Source organism: Anomalospiza imberbis, chromosome 2, assembly GCF_031753505.1.
Source record: "Anomalospiza imberbis isolate Cuckoo-Finch-1a 21T00152 chromosome 2, ASM3175350v1, whole genome shotgun sequence".
Taxonomy (NCBI): Eukaryota; Metazoa; Chordata; class Aves; order Passeriformes; family Viduidae; genus Anomalospiza; species Anomalospiza imberbis.
This window is the reverse complement of record NC_089682.1, coordinates 94,771,330-94,795,807: the sequence shown is the minus strand read 5'-3', so window position 1 is coordinate 94,795,807 and position 24,478 is coordinate 94,771,330.

The window sequence follows — 24,478 nt, the reverse complement described above, 5'->3', positions numbered from 1 at the left end:
CCACATGGTCGGCAGGGCTTCCTCAGGGGAACAAAGGAAAGGGTTTAAGGAGGCAAAACTGCGCGGGGTCGCACTAACACTGGGATTTTCAACTGGGAAAAAAGGATTGAAATGAGGGTTAGGGGTTGGGACCTCTGTGGCATGGCCAATGCCGCTGAGGCGAGGGTGCCGGGGGGGACCTGGGGAAGCCGGGAGCATTCTCTGCATTCTGGAGGCTACCTTGCACCTTTAAATGGTTGCTTGCTGCCCCCTGCCCACCCAGACTGGAGGAAGAAGGGGACAGAGAGTTGGGTAAGGGATCGGGTTTAGGATGAACTGAGGTTTCATTCGGCTGCCACTTCCCCCCCCAACCCCAGTTCACGTCTCATGTACTTTCCATTCTAACCATTTCCCAAATCAACAAAAACTGCGTAATAAAGCTATCTTTGACAGAGGAATCCCTGTGCTCGATTCCCTCAGTCAATTTTGCGCCCACACGCTCCCAAAATCCCTTTTTCCTAACATCTTCCATGGAGACACAGGGGAAAGCAAAAAAACAACCACTGAACTAAATTTTTAACAGAACTTTTGGGGAAACCATCACCCTTCACCTTAAGGATTTGCTTAACTTAGGTACAAAATTCTCTCTGGTGGGTGGTTAACATGGCTCCCATGTTACCAACCCACGCGATCCCACCCTCAGCTGCAGAAAAAGTGGAAAAAAAAGAAAAAAAGGGCGAAGTCCGCCAGTGGCTTTCACTTGCGCCATGCACTGCACGTCCCCTAACCCTGGGATCGTGAACAGCCCACCCCAGTGAAGGTGATTTTCAGCCAGGTCCGTCCCTGCTGCTGAAGTACTCACCAAACTGGCGCCTTTGCAAACAAAAACTGCAGCCGAGGTCCTTGCTCTTGGAAACAGCTTCCCTTTGTCATTCGACCGTGGGAAGTTATGCTCTTATCCCTTGCAGGGACAGCAGGACAATAGTACGTGTGCTCCTTCGAGGGTGATGGAGTTTCCACTGACTTACTTTGTGGAGCCTACGCTCCAGTTTTCAATCCTGCATTAGGTGATCTTTTCCGGATGGAGATGGTGGCTCGGCTCGTGGCTTGGTGGTGGCGTGTCTCTCCGCGCGGCTCCAGAGTGCCTGATGGTGAATCTCCACCTGCATCAGCTACTTCGCTGGTCACCCCGCAGCTTGGGCTGGGCGCCACTCGCGGCTGTGGCTCCACTGTTGGGCATCACTTGCAGCTTTTGTTTTTCTCTGCCCCAGTCTCAGGCAGCTGAGGCGCCTGGCTTGGCACTGCCTTCTGCTGAGGCCAGGGCTGCTGTGTGTGCGGAGCTCAAGAGCTGAGCCTTTGCGTGGGTTTGCCGCCTTCGTAGCCGCACGCTGAGAGGAGACAAGGGAGAGAGAAGGCACACCTTGTCCCGCATGGCTGAGAAGTGTTTATTTCCCACGTGGCTGCAGCGGTGTTCGGAGCAGCGTTCCCAGATCGCACACACGGACAAAATGGCGATTTGAACAAAGAAAGCATTGGGTTAAATAGGGGGCGGGCAGACAGGAGCAGAAGCCCCCCTTGCCTAATGGGGACAGATGGCAGGGAAGTGGCGTGGACCATGGCAGCCTACGGGAACATTACAGAGGTGGGTACAGGGTTCTGGGACAAATAGGATTGCAAGGATGTAGTGACTGACACAGAACTTTCAGGAATGAACAGGGGGTGGCTATAGGATGGACATAAAATCTCCTATGGTAGACATTTTGGAGTGAACCATTGTGAGGGGAAAATGGGGGTACATAGAACCGACTGAATAACATTTATTAAAATCCCTACTGAACCAAACTGGCATGCAACACATACCTGCTTTCTATTGCAACCAAGTTGTTCCAAAACAAACCATCTATCTATCTATCTATCTATCTATATATATGTACAAACACCAATTATTCAGTGCTGTTTGCTATAATCTCCCTCACAGGATCTCTTAATAAGAATCTGGTTTACCCTTGCCTTCTTGGGCATATTGTAACACATGCCTAGCTGTGTGTGTGTGGGGTCTGTGAGTGGATTCACTGGCAAACTGTCAGCAGGCCCATGTGAGAAGTAGGAAGTTCTGGGTTTGGACAGGAATACCAGGTGGATGGAGGTTTTATCTCAGGAGGACTCACAAGAGTGGTGTGCCTGTAGGACTAGTGCTGTGTGTATCCAGTGAGCACACAACTGGAGCAGCTGGATATTAGGGACCTGTGGGGTAGGTAAAAGTGGCTGGGTAGGGGTGCCAGGTGGGCAGAGGGGCCATGTTGGTGCTTGGGAAATTCATTAATATATGTATGTGTGTGTGTGTTTGTGTTTGTGACCCTGGGGAGTGTGGTGTGTGTGCCACACCAGTGATTTTTGCCTCTGCCAGCCCAAGAGGACTAGGCTGTGTGTGCTTGTGTCTGGTGTGAGTCTTACGTGTGGGGGTTTCTGAGGGCAGAGCCTTGTCTGATGCTGAGTATATGACCACCTGTGTCTGTGTTCTGTGTGGATCTGCTTGTGGCTGTGCATATTTCTTGGGAACACAACTTTGCTCCTGGTTGACCCCTGTTAATGAGAAAATGGCAGAAATGTCTGTCAGACCAAGCAGAAGTTCCATGGAAGGGACCCACAAAGAGCATCAAGTCCAACACTTAAGTGAATGGTCTGTACAGGGATCGAACCTGCAATCTGGGGTGATTTTAGCACCACGCTCTAACAGAGCTAATCTCAGTAATCAAACATGTACTAACATTTGATATACTTTAAATATATAAAATATATTTTTATAGCTATCCTAAAATAGCTAATCATAGTGTTAATAAAAATGCTATTAAGAAAAACAGAGTTATCAAATTCACTGAGAATTTGTCTATACTTAAACCATAAACCTTCTTAGACACAACCAACTATATTTTTTTGGAGAAAGAGACTCCTAAATATAATGCTAGACTGTTTCACTTGTTTGCTATAATGTCGTCCCAACACAAGGAAGGAATCTAAATTGTTGTAAGTAAAAATAATTGAGCCAAATTTAATATTTAATAAAAATATATTTTTATTATGCAACCAAAATTCGGTCCGAGATAGCCACAATCCAATCAAAAAGGGTCAGTGCTGAGCCTGGATATCGGCACTGGGTGAGACACAGGTCTGACCACTACAGCATAGGGTCCCTATGTTTCACATCAACTGTCCTGCCCGAGCAGTTTTTATACGATTTTTCCTGCCCAAGGCAGAGTCCCTTTTCTTCCTTTTAGGATTTCACATATTCATGTGGAGTTCTTTCTCTGCGATGAACTGAACAAAACCATGTCTGGGGAGTGATGAACATCCATGATTGCATTTTTCCTAGAATCCGGAATCCATATTAAGATGTATCTCACCTGATGGCTACGCCTATCTCAATCTTAGATATTTATCATGTATTCATTGTCTGGGAATTCCTCAGATCACCTTGGGGAATGACCCATCTCCCAGCTGGCCACACTCATTCATTTGTAAAAGAGGTTCTCCTTCCTCTTGTCCAGGTGGTTTTGACACTGTGATGCAATCCCAGACACTGACTTGTGTACTTAAAAATCTTTTATAAGGGTGTTTCTTACCAATATATATATAAGATATACATAATATTTTTATATGCATGAATTATCCCATATACACATAACATAAACCATCCTCTCTTCTGACACAAGAGTGAAAGAACCAAAAATCTAGAATATAGGTTTCTGGTAATTCCTTAATAGCCTTTCTTGATGTATGCCGATCTTGATGTATGCATATATCTGAAGGCTGTTTTTTAAATTAAACAGTATCATCCTTATTCAACATTATGAAAAAAACCCACATCAGTCTATTTTGATATATTTAAATAATTTAGATTATTTTTAGAATGTATAGAAATCTTTACAATTTTGCTGAATTCCCATTTAAGCATCTCTGTGAGTTATCAATATGTATTCTGAATGGAATTATGAACATATATATTTCTTTAATACTATTCACATGGATCACACCTAAGTAGTCCACCAAGGCTAGCAATTAGAAAATGATACATACCCTTTGAGAAAAGGTTTTCATCCCCATAAGTGCCAGAGTTGTATTTGTTTACTCTACATTATTTCTCTGTAATTTGATTATGAGATTTCATGTGGCTATATGCCTTTGCAAAGTAAAAGAAAAAATATCTTCTTTAGCCTCTCTTCTGCTTCCTTGGTCAGTTATCTTGAGCAAAGAGGAAATTAGATTTATTTGACGTTATTTGATCTTAATAAATCTCTTAGCAGTTTCTTACAATCTTATTATCCTCCTGGTGTTTACAAATGGATTGTTTAATAATCTGTCCTAGCATCTTTTCAGATACCAAAAATGGCTGTGATTCCCAGCTGTAAATCCCTCATATGCACTTATTCTTTTTAAAATACAGATACTGTATTTGCTGTTTTACTGTCTCTTGAGATTTCATTCTTCCTTTGTAAACTTTCCATAATACTTGTCAATGAGTCAGAAATTATTTTGAGTGTCTTCTTTAAATATAGCAAATTTCATCAGAACATGCTATCTCAATACCTTTATCTACACAATCTTTAATCTTTCTTCATTCGGGCCCATTTTTTACTTGTTAAACATTTCATCACAGTCAAACCCTTTTTTCAAGAATGCTGCTGAAAAGAAATTGACCTTTACAGTCTTTTCTTTTTCATCTTCTACTTGTTTTTCCCATTAGACACAATATCCTTTCTTGACAAATATTAAGAAATCAATTTATTTTTTTATCTCATATTCAATGGCTTAAAATTTTGGGTTTTTTTTCCTTTCCATATCTGACATCTTTCTCCTCTAAATTCCTATTCTATTTTTTATCATATACTGATTTATAAACTTTTGTTTCCATTTTAAATGGTATGATTTCTTTTTAGTGTCAAGTCAATTTTCATGCTGCTATGTGTATATATCTATCTATATCTATATCTATCTATATCTATATCTAATCTATATCTATATCTATATCTATATCTATATCTATATCTATATCTAATCTATATCTATATCTACTTGTTCATATGTAGTTACTTTTCTTCCACATTCATTCTTTATGTTCTACATCTTGGAAATTACTAGTTGCCCTGCAGTTTCTTATTTTTAATAATAATAATTCTTTAATAATTAATTCTTTAATTCTTTAATAATTTTTATTTTTGCCTGAAAATCCTTCCCTTACTACCATAAAAAACCTGTTTCCAGAGTATGATGAACTGTCTCTTTTTTGAAATCCATTGTCATGGTTTTGCTACTGTTACTCCTTTATTACATCACAATCATGGACTCTATCACTTAATTTTCATTTTCACCCTAATTGTCTTCCATGTTCAGAGTCTGGATCAGTACCTTCAGTTAGTCAGAGTCAAATATATTGCCAAGACAAAAATGCTAAGGATGCATGACTCAGGGCCCAAAAACTTGCAATATTTTTATGGAAAAGATGGTATTCACTTCTGTCTTTTCAGCTCCTTGGGTATCTTTGGGTTAATTTTTCATGCAATTCTCTGCAGTCAGAAGAGCTAGCAACTTGTTTACTTAGAAACTGAAACAACATTTTTATTCTTATTCTTATTTTCATCTCTTATTCTTAAACTGTGGGGCTTTAAAACTGATCAGCACAAGACTTCACAAAATAAGGATTTTCTACATTAGGTCTATCGAGCACTTGTGAAAAGGTAGTATTGTATGAGTATTTGTAACCTCCTGCTGTAGTATTTTCAAGATTTGGTTATTGAAAACTCTCCTTCTTTATGTGTTTTTCTGCAGCGTTTGGTTTTTTTCTGCCCCGGTCCCGGGCAGCTGGGGGTGCCTGGCTGGCACACTGCTCTCGGCGAGACCGGGGCCGCCATGTGTGGGCAGAGTTCTAGGGCTGAGCCTCCGCGTGGGTCTGCTGCACCGTCGCCAGACGCTGAGGTGAGACAAAGGGTGAGAGATGGCGCAGTCTGCCCACGTGGCTGAGAACTGTTTATTCCTGCATGGCTGCAGCGGTGGATAATGCAGCTGTTATCAGGCCTGCCTGGGCAAAATAGTGCTGGGGCACAGGGAACAGGGAATTAAATAGGGGGCAGGCTGACAGGGGCGGAAGCCCCCCTCGCCCAATGGGGACGGACAACAGGGGAGTGACGTGGAACACGGCAACCTATGGGAACATAACAGAGGTGGGGACAGCGTTCTGGGACAAATGGGATTACAGAGGTGGGGTGATTGATACAGAACTTTCCGAGGGGAAGAAGGGAATGGTTACAAGATTGACATATGAAAACTCCTATAACAGACAGCCTGGAGTGGACCATTTTAAGGGGAAAATAGGGGTACTTAGAACCGATCTAACTAACATTTATTAAATTCCCTAACTGAACCAACCCGGCATGCAACATTTTTCATTTCTCACATTGAAAAAAAACCTTAAATCCACTCTTCTCTCACAAGTAGTTTTTACTACATTACATGTCCTAAGTCTTTTAATAAACTCAGAGAGTTAAAGCAGAAATGCTGTCATTATCCTTTAACATAGTATAAAACTCAACATAATGAAATGAAATAAACTACACAGAATAGTGGAAGGGTCTAAATTCTTATTGTGCATAATGTCATAAAAATCTGCTTTGTGGTCTAACAAATGAAAGTTTTTTTTTTTTTTTTTTTTTTTTTTTTTTTTACAGTATGATGGTATAAAAATAACTGTTCCTTAATCAATCTTGAAATACTTTTTTATTTTTAAATTTATATAATATTGATATTGGTAATATTATTGGTTGGTAATATTTTGGGAAATAGGGACTTTGACTCAGTCTAAAAAAAATTGTAGCAAAAAATTTCTGATGAGTTTACTATTCACATTATGTAACATTTTTGCTCTGTTTTAAATTAATAATGAAGCATTTGAAGCTCTCATACAATAAAGAATCTAAAACTTTCTCTCTCTCTTTCCTGGTTTCCCATTCAAAAAGAACTTGGAATTACATATTTCACTTGGAATACATAACTTAAAGAAGGTTTTTGCTTGCACACAGCAATATAGAACCGTGTCCTGACTGACAGTTCCTTGGGTCTGGCTTATCTCCTGGCAGCTCTTTCTTCAAGAGCTGTTTCCCTGCTGAGTCCATCCTCTTCTAGGGAGAATCAAAGCCGCATCAAGCTGAGTTATGGAATGCCTCCTGTTTTCAAAAACTAACACGCGGAGCCAGACTCTAAAACTCAAAGACAGAGTGAGTTTTAAAGTAGGTATGTTTATTCGGCCGGACGCATGTGGGACATTTCCCCAAATACATGCATGCCCCTTGTTTACACACGTGTTCTTTTATCCCCTGGAGTGTTACATATGCATTAAGTTTCCCCATGGGTCATTTCCTGGCTCCCCTCCCTCTCCGCTCTGTATGCTAATCAGCTTGTCGGTCCTCTGCGCCTGCGCAGCTGTCTCTGGTGGTCGTCCCAGGCTTTGGGGGTCGTAAAAGGGATGAAGTAAGAATGGTCTTCTTCAGGCTGACTTTTCGGCCCCACTGCTTTGCACATGCCCATTGATTCCTTGGCCACGGTCCAAGCCAGGGGTCAGGATCCATCTGTTTCCAGAACATAAGGAGCCCCATTTTTCAGTTTTCTTTACACCCTGTATCCTGTTTTCCATATCCATTCTTTCTCCTTATCAGGTCTCTCCTTGCTGCTCTGCACGTAGTCTCTTCCTTTCCCATAGGCCAGGATACGGTATATTCTCACGTAACCTAAGGATGTGGCCCTAAGCAATATCCATTATTTTATATGCCTATTACTATTCAATACCTTCTAATTTCTATGATTAATATCTTCTAGTTCTAACCCCATGTTTCAAAACCAGGTCAGGCAAATAGAATCAGAAAGGAACAATGTGATTCACATGATTATTTTGGGGCCTGAATAACATTTCTATGTATGCTATGGAGCATCAACAGCTCATTTTTACATGAAAAGTGTCCTCATAAAATTATTTTATTAATGTAAACTTAGTTTAGTTTATTAGAATCTCTTAAGATTAAAATAAGAAGTGTGGGTTTGAGTTTGGTATATTTTTCAGTTGTCCCTGTAAAAGCAATTATTTAAAATTGTTACTTGACACTGTAGGATAAATTGTGAAGTTGTGGAAGAACCTTCACTTAATGAAGGAAAAATTGGGATTTTTTTTCAAGAAGAAAGGTATTTTTTTTAAAAAATGATGAATTGGAACATAGTATGAATCACAATATGGCTGTTACATTAAAATATGGACTCATTGCTTTCATTTATCCTATTAAATAATTGGAAAGTGTAACCCTCCATTTAATTCTGAACAGTAGGTAAATACCACCTAGAAAGGTTTTAAAATGGGTATTGTACTTTGTTTTCTCGTGGAGCCATAAGTAATCTGAGAGAAGTCCTAATATACAGTGACCATGCATAAGGAGAATAAGTGGAAGATATGGGTCTGTAACTCTTTAAGCAGCCTTGGAATGAAAATATATTAAAATCTCTTAGTCATGCAACAGATCACCATTAAATTGGTCACCAAGTGTTAAGGCTGTTTCAGCTTACATTTTAATGTGCCTAATACCCAGTGTTGTACTGAGTATAGTTATGAATTGCTTGAGAGTTTAACAGAAAATCTAAGACTCTCAGTGATAGTAAAACTCACATACATAAACAAGTGGGCATTAAAATTTGCATGTATAGTTCAAAATTACTTCTGAAATTGGAACCCAGTATCTTTGAAGATGTGACTTTTCAGCTGCAGATTTGTGCACAGTTTTAGACTTCCTGTTCAACAGCAAGAACAAAAAAAATTTACCATCCCACTGTCTTGGGTATGTGCCTTGGAAAATAATGTTGTATCTAATGTTCCAGGCATAGGCTCTATAATGGCTTTGCAGAAAGATCCACATGGTTACAGCAAGTGGACCAGTGAGGTGCAAATGATTGTTGTGTCAGTTTTTACTGCTTTGGGGTCACAGATCTGCATTGCAATAATAACACCTTTACATTACCATTACAGTGTTTATAACCACAGTCACAAGTAGAGACAGCTTGGTAGCTAGTGACAACCCGAAGTAGAGTATTTATGGGAACATTTAGATGAGTAGTTTTTCTGGAGTATCTATTTTGTATTCACATACACAAACTGAAAATGCACTTAAGCTTTTTAAAATTTGTCTAGTAGAATAATATTTTGTGAAAATACTTGTGGTCATGTGTCCTTCAGAAATATGAGGGTTTTAGAAACCATTATTTTGATTTTTTTTCCTGAAATACAGAAAATACAACAAATGCAATCTAATGGCAAATGTAGGGATTGTTTATAATTATACTAATATGGTGCAGTGCCATGATATCGACTTGAAGAAGTGTCAGTATCCAACTCATCACACTGACTCTGTGATTCAATAAAATTATATAGGATATTTTTTTTTTAAATGCAGAAAAATCAGCCATCAGATACAATGGACTATTAACTTGCTGTGAACAATACATCACAGGAGAAGAAAGTTTAGGGACTACTAAAAATTGAGGCATGCTAATGGCCAGGGACACAAAATATTAGGCATTTCCCCATGACAATGGAGAGTTATTGCTGCATAGAATATGCAGCATAAGACATGAACTAAAATTTTGTTAATTTTTGCTTTAATCACTACTTGTTGCCATTTACAGTCCATGTACTCTTAAACAGAATATTATATTATTTTAGAAATATATGTGGAGTTAACACTAATATACCAGTTGTAATAAATCATGCTTGTAGCAGACTCAGCTAAGATGCAAGGACAGAGTCTATTCTAAGTAAAGCACTAAAGTCAAAATCCTCAGTAACTGGAATCATTACATTCTTACTGTGCGGCTGATCTACGGATAGCATCCTTCTGCTATGCAAGATGTCTCGGCTGACATCCAGTCAAAGTGTCAGATATTTTCTTGAGCAGATTTAGTAGTCTGACATTTCTTTTTCTGACTCTTGGTCACAGTCATCTGAACCCCAGAACTGCAGATAGAAGAGAAGTTAGAAACCAAAAACTCTACATTCTCATAAAAGGCAGACATAACTGTATAAAGTTTTTGCTGTTGAAATTTGATGCTTGTTGTGAGTGACAAGAAGTAAGAGAGCCAAGTGTCATTTTCACCGGGTGTTTTTGATGTGATGATGTGGACTTGGTAAAATATAACGCCATATTCTACTACTTCATGTCAGCCATAGATTTCTATTCTCTGGTTCAGAGGGTATTTAAATGTTATCCTTCTATCTTCCCCTAACAATACCTGTCACTGAAGGAGACTAGTCACTCTTGAAAACTTTGGCACAAATTAACTCCTTTTGCAGCGTCATTCTTCTAGTTCATGGATCAGAAGTTTCACTCAATTTATAGCAGCACATCAACAACAATAAGAGTTATTGATTTGAATAATGAAATAAATACACCTTTCCACATAAACTTACATTTTCATCCTTTTGTTTAATTTCTAAGAATGTAATTTTACAGTATACATTGAGCAAAACTTCTGTACATCTGTGTATATTAACTTATTGGTTAACCATGCTATTTAACCTTTTTTTCCATGTGATTTTTTGTGATGGAGGACTCTTAATAGGCTTGCAAGTCCTATGTGCATTACATTTTAGGGTCCTAGCTACAGCATGTATGTCTTCAGTTTAGAAAAATAAACTCAATTTAATCCATACTGATATGTTTTTAGGTCACAGGGACACTATAGCATTTGCTGTAAAAATCCAAGTTATTCTGAGTTCTTGAAGGAAGTTCAGGTAGTTCCCTATTTATTTTATGGATCTGCTTGTGAGCTTAGAAATAGTATTGAATGTGCAGTCATCTGGCTTTGTAGGAACAAAAAAGTCTGAGCTGACTCATAGTTTCTATTGTATTTCTTATTAAAAGCACTGTGAGTTTTAATCCAGCTTTGAGGATAATTTATATCCATGCCCTTCTTTACCAACCCCTTTTTCCCTTCTTTCTGCCAATAGATATGTTACAGACTGAACATTTCCTTCAGCAGCTGTTGTCCTAGTCATTGCATCAAGAAGTGGTAGCACTGCATATTTGCATCCAGGGTTGCTTTTCCAGCTTTAGGGTGGTCTTAATGAGTTTCAGTGATTACTACAAGAATGGACTGGATCATCATAGTGTACAAATTATTTCCTTGTGAGATTTTGGCCTCTATATCCATCCTTTAAGAGACCTGAGATTTTATAACTACTGTGATATATTGAAAATCTTTTAACTATAATGAGAAATTATATAGCTCCTTTCTAGATATCTTCCTATATCCACGTGCTTAATTTTTTACAGAGATCAATACAATCTGATACCACTGATCCTAAAGTAAAGCAATAGCACATCTTTCAATAATATGGAGTTGAAAACAGTAGTTTAAAACAAATACTCAAATTTAAAGGGAAATGTAATAGAGTATAACTTTGTTTCAGTCTTTTTGATGAGATGTGATGCATTATTACATTTTCACAATGGATCCTGGCCAAATGAAAAGATTATTTAACATTATTTCAGAAACAAATATTAACGACAAGCAAGATATGTCTCTTCTTGCCTTTTTAAGAGCTCTAGAAAGATAAAACAGTGCCTATGCCTTAAAATTTAGATTTTGGGGCAAAAATCCTCTAGAATATACAGAATGACATAAAACCTTATGGTCTTGAGGGTGATGTTAAGCTTAATGGCTAAAATTCAAAATCTCTAGAAAGAAAATTGCAGCAAGCCAGGATTTTCCTTATGTGTCTCTTTCTGCTTTATTGTCTGAAGGTAATCCCAGGCAAGCATTTTCAATTAATAAAACCATGTTTTTGATACAAGGCTGCAGTATAATTTATTTCAATTTGCCAAATGATTTGATAGGAAGAAGTTATTACAAGTTAAATTAAATCACTATGGTCAGAGGAAGAAGGTCTCTTCTGGCCTGATTATGAATATAGGACTTTTTTTTCTGATATTTGGCTACCATGTGTGGAAGTAGTTACAATTTCATATGAGATGAGTATCTTGGTTGTTGATATCTAAGTAATTGAAGGAATTTGTTTAAAAAAGAGCACCATGATTTGCACTTATTGAATGCTTTCAATAATATTTAATAAAAGCTGAAAAGTTGAAATTCTGAATGCAATTGAAGTAAAGAGGTTATTCTCCTGACCAGTCACTATCTTTTGTCTACTCAAGCTGGGACTTCAAAAACTGACTGAGGAGAAGGAGAAAAAGGCAGTCAAGGAACAATTATGATCTTGACTGAATGATACTTTGAATTATTTCAATGCAGTATGAAACTGACAAAATGTTTCTAAAAATCAGTATTATTGTACAGATTTCTTTGGCATTAGTGCAGTGCAATGCACCTCAAGACAGAGTTAACTCAGAGGAGGAACGGCAGTGTTGTATTTATGAAGTCTTAGTGCTGGAGCTGATTTCAGATCAGTTACAGAAATTCAGTAGAGACCCCCTCAGTACTGTAAACAAAATACTCCTAAGTAAGTAAAGCAAACCTTTGTGGCCCAATTGGCATCTCAAACAGTGCAGTCCCCCCCACCCCATTATTTTAATCTGGATTAAATTATTATTAAATTAATCTGGATCCATTATTATGATATTAGTGTTCTCACCTTTGCTCTTCTCTGTCCTTCCTGTTCTTTGCCTTTCAGTACAAAAAGAAACAGCATTGAGCTGCAGTAATTATTGTTATGTTATAAAGCAAGAATACCCCCCTGTAATTATCCGCCCCTGCCCAAATGGAAGCTATTTTTTTCTTTCTTTTTCTTTTTAAGCAAACACACTGCAGAAACACAAAACACTACCTTGCTTAAAAAAAAATCCCAGTGTTTTCTCCTTGGAAATTCCCAAGTGATAGCAAATGGCTACAGTGATTTATTTTTCTTCTTTTTCCAGCTTGATTCTAGTTAAATTTTTCTGCCTTCACTTTTCAACTATTAAATATTTTTTTTTTCTCTGCACTTGTCTCTCCAGCTTCTATACCAACAAGGTATCTGGCCTACAGCCAGGTAGACAGTCTAGGCATAGCTTTCTGTTGTGGACACCCCTTCCCCTATGAATCACAGATGTTGATTCCTGCTCTATGGTCTGAAAAAAATGGAGTCTGACAAAGCATCATAATGTAAACCTTTATTGACACAGTAAAAAAGATTAGAAACAACACATCCATAAGATGACTCACCCAATCACTGACAGCAAAAACAGGATCATAAATGATGTCATGTCTCCAGTGGACTCTTAGTGACACTTAGTGTGTGACAGTTTGTGGGTCATCTGGCAGCACCAGCTAATAGTGCCAAAGCCTTCTGGATGTGGGTGAGAGCCATGACACATCTCATCTGAACAGCGCTACAAGTATTGTACAGAATCACACCTTGTGCGAATAACCTGGGGGAGGTTCCTGCCTACATTGCTGGTACCAGGCAAGGGGCAGGATGTCAGGAAATTGGGTGATCTGCTAGCAGTCTGAACTTAAAAGGATAATTATAATTTTCCTCAGACAATCCACTTTTTCAAGATAACAATGTTCTAATAAGAAACAATGAAATTCCATTTGATTGCAAAGGGCCTCAAGTAGATTAAGGGATATTTCTTTACTGAAAATATTTAAAAAAAGGTAGTTTCTTGAATGAATTTAATGATATTGTTGATGAAGTCAATATTAGTTGTTCACCTTCAAGAGATATTTTCAACTTTCTTTAAGAAACAGTAATGTAAGCAATTATCTTTAGGGCTCTTAAGTTTTTGGGTTTTTTAATAAAAGCTCAAATTATCGTGTCTCATTTTGAAGCTTAATGAATGCAACTACTGAAGTTCAGTGGAGAATTAAAGAGTGAGCAGATGTAAACCTCTCCAAATACCATAGCCATCAAGACACAAAGAAATTGCTTCGCACAGCATCCTTAGCTTAATTATAAATTTGAAAAAAAAAAATAAACCAGAAAAAAATAACCGTATCTTCCTCTTTTCATGTCTCAAGACATCTTGGCTGTTTTGAACTTAATTTATTTTGTGGGTAGGTTCTATTCAAATTTATTTTAGATTCTACTTTGTCTATGCCAAAAATAGCTTCTGCTCATCCTATACCAAGTCTCAGGTTTGAGACTTTGATAAATCTGAAGATTTATCTCTATCCAGGAAAGTAAAATATTTATTAGCCAAAGTTTATTCTTCATAAGAGACACTAAAAAGCAGAAATATCTATTAAAAACTGAAATATTTGATTCTATGTAAATAAATAATTATTTCAGTGGCAAAACTGCTCCAAAGTTTTCCACACAAAATGACCAAAGTTCGCAAATTAAAATAGTAAATTTAAAGACACAAGCATTTGTCTGCAATTTTCATTTGATGTGTAGCATAAAAGACAAGGTTTGAAAGTATTGGGAAAGGGTGTCACCCTTAATCAGTAAGGTCTAAAAAGTATTTTAAGGGTGCAATGTTCTAAATGTGATCACCTATGTCTTTTTGTCCCCTAGGATACTCTCTGTAATAGGATCTCCCTCAAAGCCTTTTTAGCACCATAGGATTTCTTTCTGCCCAACTAGAAGTTATCTCTGATCATGGATAGCCTTGGATCATAGTAGGGATGAAAAATCTTGAAAATGAATTAATTAATGAATGAGCAAATTTTAAAGAATTCAGGCCCTTATGTCTTTATGACACAAACTACTAGATTTAAAATTACCCCCTGAATACTAGTAGCTTTTCTGTCATTTCTCTGTGCTACAGCCCAAGGATCTATGCAGACTCAAACCTTTATGCTGATAAGTTACTGCATTTAAGTTCTCATAAGAAAACATATCTTTCTTCAGAACTTCATAATGCCTCATGAAATCTGCCAAAGCTTAACAATTCCATTCTCTCAAGTCCCAAAGGAGTTTGCTGTTATCAATAACTATTTCTCCCATTTGCTTTTAATATTTCTGATTTAAAAGAACAAGGTTGTTTGGCACTTGAACTCTACACTTTGAAGCTTGCCAGTTGTTGTTGTACCATTTGTTGTTGTCTAGAAATCATAGTTAACCAAGTATCCAATACTCATAAACCCACAGATCCTGTAAAATGACTCTGTAATAGACAGCTTGAGGATTTATAGCTCTCTTATGACTCTTGTTTGAGATACTATCCTAATAACCACTTATACATAATCAGATGGAATTTATGCAACCTTATCCAGTAAATGGGCCATGTGAATGTTTCTCTATTATTGCCTCTGTAGCTCACAGACTACAAAACAGTTGATAGTAATTCTATGCAAAAAAAAAATTATTGTTCTAAGAATAGAAATCTCAATAGCCTTGACATAAGTAATTTCAAAATACAGTGAGCTTAGATCTAAAGAAATGCTTGAGGGATAGAAAATTTATTGTTGAACTGTTTTCCCACTAAATTAGTCATTCAGTTCTTTGTTCTGGGAAAAAAAAAAAAAAAAAAAAAAAAAAAAAACCAAAAAAAAAAAACCAAAACAAAACAAAAACCAAACCAAACCAAAACAAAAAAAACCCAACAAAAACCCAGAAAATTAGTGTGATAAAATGGTTGGGGCTCCTAAATGTATGCTCTTCAAATAAATCCTTTACTATGTTGCTTTCACAGCTGCCCAGAAAGAAAATTTTATATTTGCATCTCAATATCAAATGAAAAAAGTTTTGTCACATTGTTTAGAGGGCAGCATAATATATCACACTTCTTTGAATTACTTTAGGGAATTAAAAACAGCACGTAAACAAAGAAACATGCAGGAATCAACATTTTTTTTTGTTTGTAAAAAGATAAAATAAACTGTCTTCCTGTTACACAATTTTATTTTTCTGTATTCACTGATGTTAGACAAGCATTGACTACAGACTCTCTGATTCCAAATTGTCTGGAATTTTAGTGCTGCATTCATTGCTTATGATTCTGTGCTCAGAAGCAACTGGATGGTTATACTCACGTTTTTATCATTCTGTCTTTCCTCAGTTTGACCTGAACTTAAATTTTTGTTGTAATATGATGTTTATCTGTAGAGTTATCAAAGTTTAGAATCTTAATATGTTTTCATATGATGACTGAAAAAGCATATATCATACCATGTACCTTCAATAGCATAAGGCAGGATCTTGATAAGAATTGTTGTTCAATATTAAACTACATGGAACTTCAATGAGACAAAAAAGGCTTTTAGTCTGTTCAGTCAGCTACTAAATAACTGTAGTTACAATCCTAAATATCCTTTAGCTTTTTAAGAAGAGCATGGGACCAAAGACAACAAGCCAATATTAAATTTGAGAAAGATTGGTAGGTGAGGTTTTTTCTATTACATGATTGCTATCTGCTGCATATAATTTTGTGTCAGTAGCCAGTTTATTATGTTTGTGTGTATATAATTATTTTAAAGAGATATTAATATTGACACATATTGAAATTTTGACAATCACATTACATGAAAGTTGCACTCCATCAGAGAAAAAATCCCTGAAACAAATCCTTAGATGATTTATGATGTTTGATTTCATAGATTAAATTTCAGCCACTCTCTTGCTATTTACATTATGTAAAATTACATAAACTAAGGTAAATTTTATCACATATGCTTTCCAGAAATATCAAGAAACTGTGCTATCATTTGAGAGCCCATACTTTACTATTAACCTGCATCTTAACTGAACACTAATAACAGAAACTGTAAAGAACGTAAACTCAGCATTTCATAGAGTACAGATAGCACCTACACCAGTGTTTAATGCCCTGTCCACACTAAATATTGTGATTACATTGTTTTGGAAAAGGTGAAAGCTAAAGTAAGCTAGCTGTGCTTGCCAGTGCTAGAATTATCACCTGCAGTATTGTGGTACTTATTATAAATGGACAGTACAGCATAATTTATGTGCTTAGTTCTTGCTCCATATTTATTTAATTATGGGTCAATTTCCCTCATTAATCTCTGATAAAAGATTTTAGTTCAGTTTCAAAATACAGGTAGCACTTTGGTTCCAGTTGAATAAAACAGATCCATTCTGATACTTGCCTCTTGGACATACCTGCAATAAGGCACAGGGTCCAATGTTCAGCCAGGACTCTCATGGTCAAGTGCCCGAGCAACTGCTACAACTTCTGTCACAGCAGGAGAGAGAAAGAAAAAGAAAATGTTTTCCCCTCTTAATGTCACTATCCTACCTAGCAATATTTGGGAAATCACGTTTGCAGTCATGCTTCTCAGGCTATGAGAGGGAGGATGTACTAACAACACTATGACTCTGATTAACAAAATATAATTATGAGCTGGGGACTGTGACATCATTACCTTTTGCTGTGAATGATGAAATAAACAAATGGAACAGTGTATATACCATGATGCAAAATGGTGAAACTATTACTTATAAATGTAAACTTTTCTTTATTTTAATCTATACATAAGAGTCTGGCTCTCCTTCTTCCTGAATTTTTTTCTTTACTCTGCCATGACCACCTCCATGGGCTTCAAGGGAATAGCCTGCCTCACCACTGCCTTCTCCATGGACTACTGGGAAGCAAATATCTGCCCCAGTGCCTGGACCACTTCTTCCCAATCCTTCTTCTCTGACCTTTCTGTCTGTAGGTTTATTTCTCACAATTTTATTTCTAGTAAAGAAATTTTAAAATCAGGTTAAAGGAAAACTATTTATATTTGAGTACTATTTCAAACAACAAAAAGTGGGGGGAGTTTCTTCTTTCTGTTTTAATTTTTTTTTTAAATTTTTATTTTCCTGGTTTGGTAGCATCTTTCTCAAATTACTTTAACTTATACTATTGTGTTTATTTTAATTAATAAGTTAAAGTAAAATACGGTTTCAACATATAAAAAATACACCAATGAAACATTTGAAAACTCTAGAATAGTAAAAGAACAAAATATTAAAGTAGCAACATCAGCATTCAAAAAAAACACCTATAGATCTTTGTGTTATATTTTTCTGTGTAAGTGTTTATTTAAAGTCACATTCTGAACAAGTAGGTGGTAAGCTTTATTGATGAAAATCACCAGAGGTCAATACTCTTAGTGAAATACAAAAAGAGTGAAAACCAAATTCTAAACAACCTGATACTTGAAACATGCAGAGTTCAGGTAATATTATGAGATCCATAACTAATTCTTTAACTCACAGAACGTTTGATTCCATGTTTTTTTCTGGGCCACCTACACTAAAGATAATTTAGCCAACAGAGTTAACTTGCACCACACTTCCACTTCTTGGGTATCCTTGGGGCAAGCCAGACTCTTGGCACAATCGAGGCTAGATACTCAACTTTTATAGTTGTTTGCAACGGTAAGAAGCCATAACAAAACACTGAAGTTACAGAACATCACATGGTTCCAGCTGCATGTTCCTTCTCCCAGTAGGATACTAAGTGCCTGAAGTAACAAGTGTTGCCATAACATACCCTAAGTTCTTTGTGAGGCTTTTCTCTAATTAGTATACTATTAGGCACCAAGGTTTGCAAGACTGGAGGTGTTTTTCCCCATTATTGACACAATACAAAGCAGATTGGAAGAGAAACCAGAACATGTTTGTCTCTTTTTTAAAATGGAAAATCAGGCACTTATCATATCCTCAGATTCTGAAGATGGATCTTTTATGATAATTTTGTCATCTTCCTTTCATTTGCTGAGTATTCATTGTTATGTCCAAAAGCTGATTGCACTTTTTGTTTTTCCATTACTTGGTGTTTTTTTTAAGCTTTTCACATATGCAAAATAGAATACAGTGATAAAAAGCTGTTGTGTATTTGAGGGTAAATTGCATATTTAAGGTAAGAGAAAAGTATTCTTGATGTGGACTGATTCAAAGAAATAAACTGTGGAAGTGTGAAATAGAAATTACATACTGAATTAGTTCTAACACAGATTAAAGGGGAAAAGATAGATCCAGTGGTCAGGACTGTGGGATAAAGGCACACTCCCTTACCACTATTAAAATAAATGTTCATACAAGGGCTAAGTAAAGTTAATTGTTTCTTCCTTTACTTGAGCAAATGCTGGTTCACATCCTGTATATGAAATAACTTACACTATACATTTTATTTTAGTCAATGAAGCTAATGAGAAATTTAATTTAAATGATTAGATGATTTTTCTTTTCATAAACATATTTGGCATTTATATTGCTACAACTGGGATTTATATCTCAATTTTTAAAAAAGACCCAGCAGACATGAACCCTAATTACCTTGAAGTTCTACACAACATTTTGAAAGAAACCCTTAGTTACTGTTAAATTATGCATTTTCTACATAGAGAAGGTATATAGATCAGTAATAATTTTTAACATTATGAGTTACGTATTTCCTCTCTAGCCTGCCTTTGCCCAACTAATTTAATTTAATACACCATAATAAGGGCCTATTGTGCATTTGAATAACCTAATTTCTTTTAAAGGAGATGCAAAATAACTTTTAATAGATTCACCTGAAATTCTGGAAAATTATAAATAATTAATAAGTAGTTCCATAACTCAAAATTTCCAACTGAATTGAACAACATATTTAAAGACTTTAAAAGCATATTTACTCTGATACTTCAGTGTTACAATGTGCACAGGCAACATCAACCATCAACAGATTGCAAGGATAAAATAATCCTATTTCTTGTGAGCTAGTAGTAAGGTTTTTTTTTGGTGTTGTTTTTTTTTTTTTTTTTACCTGAAGGATTATTTATGGAACTCCAAACATAAGAATATAACTGGAAAGGAAGAAAACTGTTTTGTGTTTGCATATACACATCTGCATGTGTATGTATACTCTACATATATATGCATGTATATATCCAAATTTCCAAATTGTTGTGTTTAGGGGTTATGTTTGTTTTCATAAAGCCATATGGCAATATTAAAGACAACTACTTTAAGGTTAAGGTTAAAAAACCCTTTTATTTTGTAGAAAACTAACATTATAAATATAAATATATCTGATTTATTTCTTTATCTGCTTTTCTTCTACAAAAGGGTAATGAACTAAAGCTCTTTGGAGGCAAAACAGCAGAAGAAAGCAATTTGTTAAGTTTGACTTATTTATTTCTATTATAAAAACACAGATACTGTGCTTGGAGCACATTAAAACTCTGATAAAATTTAAAATAAAGATGATTTATCTTTCTTGATTTTGAAAGCTATAATTCATGTTTTTATACTGCTTGATAAATGTTATCTGGAAGATGCTCAATATTTTTATAAATTTAGTTGTCCTAATAGTGTTAATTTTTTAAGAAATTTAATCCAGGATCTGATTTGTTCAGTTTATTTTCCTTATTTGCAATTAACTGTTGATACTTACACTATTTTTTTTTCTTTTTTGAAAGAATGCACAATGTAATTATTTAATAAAACTAACAAAAATAAAACAGGAAGTCATTAAGAGTTGACATTTACAGATCATAAATGCAGTATCTAACTGTTCAGCATATATTCACAAATGCACTATTTCTTTTTAAACTTCCTTATGCTTACATTCTTTATCTTTCTGAAACTTGATTTTAGTAAAAAAAGTTTTCCACTATTGTAAGCTTTCACTCTTCCAGTTCTGTAGTATCTGAACTCCGCTGTCAAATATGTATTGGACAATAAACACTGCTTTCACTACCATTCATTATCTCTAGATCTGTGAAGAAATATTAGCTGTGACAGAACCTTTCAGTCTGAGAATTCAGCTGAAGAGGCGATTTCGGGTGACTACAGACAAGTGACATGTCTGAAAGTCCATGGAAGGTAATAGCAATTGCATGTGGGGAGAACAAAATAAATTAGAATGTTGACACAAAGTGGAGTTGAGAAGCAAATTACTGGGAAAGAGAAGATTGACAATATAGGCATAGCTTGAAATGACTGTAAGGACTTTTTTAAGGTGCTGTATTATAAGAGCAGCAATGGACAGCCTGGAGAATTGAAAGTGAAAAAAGAATGATTACAACCAGAAAGGGTGAATAGATGAATAGACAGAATTAAAAGGGTAGGATGGAAAGAAATATTGAAATCAGATGATGTTCTAAGTTCAAATATAAAAAGACCTGAAGGATTCAGGGAGATGATGCTTTGCAGATGGTTGCCAAGAAATGCATTCTCAGTACTGATGAAAAAGAAATGGGAGAAGTGGTTGTACAATAGCATTATCACTGCATCAGCCTGTTAGTAAAATAACCAGGAAAAAATGGCTTTAACAAAGGCAACCCCTCATAGATAACATTATTTTTTAAAGAAATTAATGTTACTTTGTCTATGAAAATGTTACGTACTTGGATATTCTGGCTAAAATAGAAAGATACAGACTATTAATTAGCTCTTTAAATAAATGAAATAAAAGTAATGCATATGTGTATGGTATTTCATCATAGTGTTACAATTCTTATCTGTCATGTTTTATTTTAATTCAGTACTTTTTGATAGAGGAAAGTTTCTGCACAGTGTAAAATGAGGTATATTACTAGCTTTATTTCTGAGATTGTAATCGTGGTTCTAAACTTGTCATGGGTGAAAACATACCCATGAGGCAAGAAGAACAACAAAACTATTATTAAAAAGTTTGCCTTTTTTTCCAAAAGAAAATTTTACAGATATTTTGTCTTTATCTTCTGAGATTTTATAACATTCATGATGCAGTTTTTCTTCATCTCTTCAGTTGTACTTGCTTTGATAATGAATAGACTGCAGCTCCTAACTACTAAATCCCATAAATCTGCTGATAATTCATATAACTAGTAATGCACCATTTTCTTAAGAGAGAAACAAAGAGTGGTCCAGCTAAATAATCATTTGTCAGCCTGCCAGGGTAACAATAAATTACATGCTTTGTGCATACCTATAATCTCAATGTATTTCAAATAGTTAGATAACTGTCTTTTAATTCACAAAGATTTATTACTTTTTTTTCAAGCCCATTGCTTTTTCAGCTCTGGTTTATCAGGCATCTCAGAAATGCTTTCTGTGTGATTGCTTTGCAGTTATATTTTCTTGTAACTATCTGCTTTATTTTTCTCAGCTTTAATGAAAATGCACATTATACTAAACAGTCTTACTTATAGACTTGCAATTTTCTCTTCAATTTTTCATTTCTGCATCTGTCAAAGTTTGCTTTTTTGTTTTGAGATGAATACTTTGAAATACTATTCATGCTGATATTTTTCAGACTGTACTTCTGCTGAACAGCACCATATTCCTCAAGCAGTCTTATGCTTCATGGTTTAGTAGGATATTATTTTTCAGCATAAGCAGGAACAACAGATTCTTAACTTACATTGAAAATACTAGGCAATGATGGAAAAGACCAAGATTTTGAAACACTCAGTTCTTATTTCTGAACACCAAAGACCATCAGCTATCAAGTCTTATCTATGCATTTTTAAGTTTTAGATTTTTTTTTAATACTGTCATATGAATGAAGTAAATAATGTTTTTAATGTGTGAAACTTGGAGATGTTATAGCAGAAATATGCTTATACATACTCTATATAAGCTATATAGTAAAACATGAATACTTTATAATACTTCTCATAATACAGTATATATAGGCTCATATTATCATACAGCATATTTAATATATTACACAGTAAACCCTATAAATATATATTTTTTAATTATACAGTAAATTAATATTGAAGCCAGACTGGAATATTCTATCTGACTTAATGACCATTTTACAGCAGGGTAAATAGAAGGACTCTGGGAACTACTGAGCAGTCAGCCTTACCTCCATGCCCAGAAAGATCATGGAACAGGTTGTCCTGGAAGATATGTTAAGATGAAAGATAGGGAGGTGCTTAGATACAGCACACATGACTTCACTGAGGGCAGATTCTGCCTGCCTAATCTTGTGGCATTCTGTGGTGGAATAACTGCATCAGCAGACAAGGGAAGAGCTACAGATGTTGTCTACTTGCATTTATTTAAGCACTTTGATAGAATCTCCCACAACACTCTTACTTGTACATTGCAGGGATATGGGTTTGATGGAGGGACTCTTAGTTTGATAAGGATTTGGATGGATGCCCACACCCAAAGAACTGTAGCTAATGCCTAAATATAAACCACTAATGGGTGCTGTCCCTGCTGTCAGTTCTGGGATCAGTATTTTTTAATATCTTTATTAGCAACATAGATAATGGGATAACCTTCACCATCAACAAGTCTGCAAATGACACCAAGCTGAGTGATGCATTTGATTTCCTAGAAGAAAGGGATTCCACCCAGAGGGACCTGTATAACCACTCCTTGATGAGAGTGCCTGTAAATGAAGCTTATGAAGATCAACAGACCAAATTCAAAATCCTGCACATGGGTCATGGCAATCCCTAGCATGAGCACAGACTCAGGCATTAACTGAGTCAAAGCAGCCTTGCAGAGAAGAATCTGGGGGTGGATAAAATATTGGACGTGATCCAGCAATGTGAGCATGGAGCCCAGAAAACCAATCATATCCTGAGCTGCATAAAAGGTAGTTCAGCTAGAAGATTGAGAGAGATGATTCTCCCTGCTCTATTCCACTGTTAATCAGCCTCACCAGGAGTACATCATCCATCTCTATGGTCCCAAACACAGGAAAGACATGTACCTGTTAGAGAATGTCCAGATGAGGGCCATAGAAATGATCAGGAGGTTGGAACACCTTTCCTAAAAGGAAAGACTGAGAGAATTTCAGTCTATAAAAGCAGCTTATAGAAAAGATGGAGAAAGGCTATTTACCAAGAGTATACAGTGATAGTACAAGGGGGAATGCTTTTAAGCTGAAAGAATATAGGTTTACCTTAGGCAAAAGAAAAAACAGTTTTATTATGAGAATGGTGAGTGAATGGACCAGGTTGCCCAAAGAAGTTGCCTACAGTCTGTCATTGAAAATGCTGAATGCAGGTTAGAGGAGACTTTGAGCAGTCTGTTCTACTGGAAGGTGTTCCTGCTTGTGAAACATGGAATATGAACTTTTAAGGTCCCTTCCAACCCAAACCATTCTATAATTCTTTATTTATATCTATAGCCTATTCTAGTTCTATCTATATCTTTTTTCTACTATAATTTTTTTTAGAAACACATGCAATACAGGCATATATATATATATATATAGTACAACAGCCCTCTCATTAGGATTAGAAATGACCCAAGACACAAACTTCTTATTTATCATAGTATGAAAAGGGTCCTGGTCTACTCCTCTTTACAATAGTTATCCTGACTCCAACTATTCACTGACTCTGCAGCAAGCTCCTGCTGCCTGGTTTCCCTGTCAGACTCTGACTGCAGTTATTTCCTGCTATACTATGACTGCATGTATTAGTTTGCAGACTCTGAATGCAGGCTGTTCCTGCTAGACTATGACTTCAGATTCCAACAGCAGACTCTAGCTGCAGACCAAGACTAACCTCAAAGCAGTGATTCTCTCACCTGTTTCTGCCCAGTTCTCCTGGATCAGCCCCTCCTTAGGATCATGATTCT